At 40.2% G+C, this 5000-nt stretch overlaps 1 protein-coding gene across 1 annotated transcript in view; it reads left to right on the top strand.

Moving 5' to 3' along the window:
* LOC309511331 (venom phosphodiesterase CdcPDE) overlaps positions 1-5000 on the top strand; it is a 58350-nt gene that overhangs the window by 22759 nt on the left and 30591 nt on the right. The window lies entirely within an intron of this gene.

Genomic DNA, 5000 nt, shown 5'->3' with positions numbered 1-5000 from the left:
GGTCTGGGTGAGCAGACACATGTCACATGAGCATCTGTCCTGTCCTCGAGGTTAGGGTTAGGTTAGTCTGGGTCTGGGTGAGCAGACACATGTCACATGAGCCCCTGTCCTCGAGGTTAGGGTTAAGTAAGTCTGGGTCTGGGTGAGCAGACACATGTCACATGAGCATCTGTCCTGTCCTCAAGGTTAGGGTTAGGTTAGTCTGGGTCTGGGTGAGCAGACACACGTCACATGAGCATCTGTCCCAGGGCTCCAGACTAACTTTTTTCACCTCCGTCCTGGAACCGTCCTGAAAAACGATTTGAACCATCCTAAATTGAATGTCAACCGTCCCCAAATAAACATGTTGTTTCTGTACTTTGTTATTATCATCTATAGTTGTTAGTTACATAATAAAAACACCATTAAAATGTTTATGATATATATTATTATATTTATTTAGCTCCATTCAAAGTAGTTATCTGTAAACAGGCAAAAAACAGATTTAATAAAAAATAACAGGAGTTAAATGCTTTTTTGTATTCATGCAGAACAAATCTGTGCAGTTCATGCAGATAAGTTCATGCAGATAAAAATACATACAGCTCAAAACGTTTTTGAGTTGGTTGGATTAATTAAAAAATAACAAATACATACTGGTGACTACATATCTCAAAAATATCATCATTCTTTATTCTTTCAAGCAGCAGACATATTTATTTGTATGAATTAAATATAATGAATCATTATTAAAGCTATTAACGAGTAGTGAATGCTTTTCTCTTTTTCTTTTGTTGCTTGATCAATATTAAGGACACAGACCGCATTAGGTTTATCACTGTCACTTTAAGACATCGGTTCATGTCCAATGACATGCGGATCCAATGCACTGATGCACATCCTATACACTCACAACTGTTTAAGACATAACCAACATAGTTTACGTGAATACTCTCCAAAACGGACATTTCGACATAATGTTGTGTGTATTTGTCCACTCAGACACGAAAGAGAGCTCAGTTCAGTACTCGCGCGCTGTATAGGTGTCTCTGTGCATGGCTGCACGCTTCGGGTCGGGTGTGTGCGCACAGAAAACCGTACCGAATATAGCTCTTTTTTTGCGTCGTCACTCTTATTCAGATCTATATGTCTGCTCTACTCATTCTACCAGACGTTTGAGTTTTTTAACGTTTTATGAGACATGCAGCGCATGTCAGCCCGTGTGCCGCTGGGTAGATCAGCACGTTACAGTACAAATGTGCGCATCAAACGCAGGACATCAGTTCTGACTGGATCGCTTCCCAAATCGTCACTATCTAACATTTTTGTCTAGTTTTTATTCGTTGACGAAAATGTCAGTAGATTTTCGTCATGGTTTTTGTCATTCAAAACTAGTTTTATTTAGTTATCGTCTCGTTTTTGTCTGTGAAAATAAGCCATGTGATAGATGTACCGCGAAACAAGTCTCCGGGTGAGTAGCCGGCCAGTGATAGTAACTATAGTAACAGCATGAGAAGACGCGCTCCGTTGTAGTCAGCGCTTGGTCGGTTAATTTTGGCATTTTCTAAGTAAGTTACCCTAATAGGCTAGTAATAAATGAACACGCATACAAAAATGTCTTTCGTCCTGTAGGCGTCCTGGAGAATATTTCTGTTCGTCCTAAACACATTTTCTATCGTCCCCAGGACGATAGGACGCCGTTAGTCTCGAGCCCTGATCTGTCCTGTGCTCGAGGTTAGGGTTAGGTTAGTCTGGGTCTGGGTGAGCAGACACACGTCACATGAGCATCTGTCCTGTCCTCGAGGTTAGGGTTAGGTTAGTCTGGGTCTGGATGAGCAGACACACGTCACATGAGCATCTGTCCTGTCCTCGAGGTTAGGGTTAGGTTAGTCTGGGTCTGGGTGAGCAGACACACGTCACATGAGCATCTGTCCTGTCCTCGAGGTTAGGGTTAGGTTAGTCTGGGTCTGGGTGAGCAGACACATGTCACATGAGCATCTGTCCTGTCCTCGAGGTTAGGGTTAGGTTAGTCTGGGTCTGGGTGAGCAGACACACGTCACATGAGCATCTGTCCTGTCCTCGAGGTTAGGGTTAGGTTAGTCTGGGTCTGGGTGAGCAGACACATGTCACATGAGCATCTGTCCTGTCCTCGAGGTTAGGGTTAGGTTAGTCTGGGTCTGGGTGAGCAGACACATGTCACATGAGCATCTGTCTTGTGCTCTGTGTTGATGCCAGGGTCAGTGTGCTGGAGGGCATGGCATAAACATCACGCTGAACAGTGTTGGTTTAAGCCTTGTTTATACTTATCTTTTTATTACTTAGGGCAGCATTTATGAATTATTTTTAAAGAAATCTCTTTTACTTTATTAGTTAAAAAAAAAGAGATGTGAAAGCATCCACATATATTACCAACTGTAGAGTAACAGTGTCTTGCTGAAATAGTGAACGGACTGATCTATTATTGTTTCTATAAGGAAAAGCAAAGCACAGTTTGCCAACAGAAGTATTGACTCAAAGATTCAGAATAACAGAACTACTGCCATTTGTGTATAAAGTTCTTATGGCACTTGAGAAGAAATCTCCTGAAACATAAAGCTATGCTCTAGAGTGTCGAAAGCTTTATAAAAGTCCAAAAGAAGAACAAAACTATCATCAGAAACTAGACTAGAATAATCTAAGATATCTAAAACTAAATGTATATTATCTGATATGTGTCTATTACTAATGAATCCAGATTGAGCCTCATCTATTATAGAATCGAGCACATGTTTTATTCTTTTGGAAAGTATGTGAGCCAAAATCTTATAATCATTATTTAATAAACTTACTGGGCGACAATTGTCAGTAAAAAACAGATCTTTGTTCTGATTAGGAATGAGGGAAATTACTCCTTGAGTCATACTGGGAGGAAGTTTGTGGTTTATAATACTTTCAATAAATTCTTCCAAAAGAAAAGGGGGAAAGAGTATCTGAGAATTGTTGGTAGAATTCTGCTGTAATGCCATCATTGCCAGGAGACTTGTTACATGTGAGATGTTTTATGGCACCAGCTCCCTCTTCTAATAATATATCCTGATCACAGAAATCTTTTTCTACAGCACTAATTGAATTTACACTTTCTAAAGAGTCTAAGAAGACAGTGGCAGTATCAGCACAATAGCTGGATGTGTAAAGGTTGGCAAAAAAGTGAGAAATAGTTTGACAATCATCAGTAACATGAGCATTGACGCTCAGGTGGTGAACTGTGTTACGCTTACCCCGCTGTCTCTCAAGACTGAAGAAATATGATGAGGTTTGTTCACCACTTAACTCTCGACCTGACAAAGGCCCCTTCTGCTTTACGTTCATAGATCTCATCTAATTTATATTGTAGAGTAGTCAGTCGCAATCTCTCCTCGGGTGAGAGCCTGTCAGGAGACACTATAGAAAGAGAGGGGATTGCAGACACAATTTTCTCCTCTGAAATTCTGTTTAGTTTTGGAAAGCGAAGCACCATAGGACCTTAGATATCTACCAACTTCATGTTTTAAAAGTTCCCAATATCTACCAAAGGCTCCTTCCTTTCGTGCCAAATCCCAATGTACAGAAATACTTTTTTTAAGTTCTAATTTAACTGAATCGTATGGAAGCTTGTTTCCGCCACTGAATAATAAATAAATAATAATAATTGCGACTTTTTATCTCACAATTCTGACTTTTTTTCTCACAATTGCGATATATCAAGTCAGAATTGTGAGAAATAAAGTCGCAATTCTGAGAAATAAAGTCGCAATTGTGAGATATAAACTATTCTGAGGTAAAAAATAAATAAAAATAAAAGTTCGTATTTTTTTCCCCTTAGAATTGGACTTTATATCTCACAATTGTGAGTTTATATCTGATGAGTTTATAAAGATGTCAGAATTGCGAGATATAAACTCGCAATTATGTGTTATAAAGTCAGAATTGCGTGATATAAAGTCACAATTGCGAGAACATTTTTTTATATCTCGCAATTCTGACTTAATGGGCCCTATTTTAACGATCTGAAACGCAAGTATCAAGCGCGAAACGCAAGTAACTTTGTGGGCGGGTCTCGGGCGCTGTTGCTATTATACCGGCGGGATAAATGACTCTCCGACGCAAATCTAAAATGTGTTGGTCTGAAGTAGCTTCATTACTCATAGGTGTGGTTTGGGCGTAACGTGAAATAAACCAATCAGAGCGTCATCTCACATTCCCTTTAAGAGCAGGCGCGCTTGTTCCATGGCGGATTGCTATTATAACGGCGCATTTGCCAGGAGCGGTTCACAGCCGAGGAGACCGACGCTCTCGTCAGGGCCGTAAAACACAGAGAAGTGACATTGGGGATGGAGAAACACACCCAAATTAACTTCGGTTAAACAGGCGTATGATAATTTGGGTAATGTGTAAGCTAGATGTATGTTTTTATAATAAACTATCTATCTATCTATCTATCTATCTATCTATCGTAATAATGTATGATTTGCAAAAATGAGAACTGCTGCTTCTGTGTAGATGAGAGAATCAAAGTGTATGCGCGTTGTGCACACGCTACATTGATTATGGCCAAGCATGCGCCCTTAAAATAGCATATGAATAACATGCGCAACGCGCCACTGACTTTAAACTAGATTTTTCCTGGTTAGTGGCGAAATTGTTTTCTAAACGTGCAAAATAGCATGAGGGAATGTTTGCGCCGGAACACGCCTCCTCTTTTCGCTGAACCGCCCCCGGGAGCGCAAGTGTATTTCTTAGTTAACCGACGTGCTTCTGTGGAGGGAAAAGTCCGCTGTGCGCGGGTGCAAAATAGGAATGATACATGCGTCGGTGTACAAAGTCAATTGCGCTGGGTGCAAGATAGGGCCCCAAATCTCGCAATTGCGACTTTATTTCTCAGAATTGCGACTTTATTTCTCACAATTCTGACTTTATATCTCGCAGTTCTGACTTTATATCACGCAATTGCGACTTTATTTCTCAGAATTGCGACTTTATTTCTCACAATTCTGACTTTATAT

Source organism: Leuciscus leuciscus (genome assembly GCF_965113295.1).
Source record: "Leuciscus leuciscus genome assembly, chromosome: 12".
Taxonomy (NCBI): domain Eukaryota; kingdom Metazoa; phylum Chordata; class Actinopteri; order Cypriniformes; family Leuciscidae; genus Leuciscus; species Leuciscus leuciscus.
This window is presented reverse-complemented; position numbering and strand designations above follow the sequence as displayed.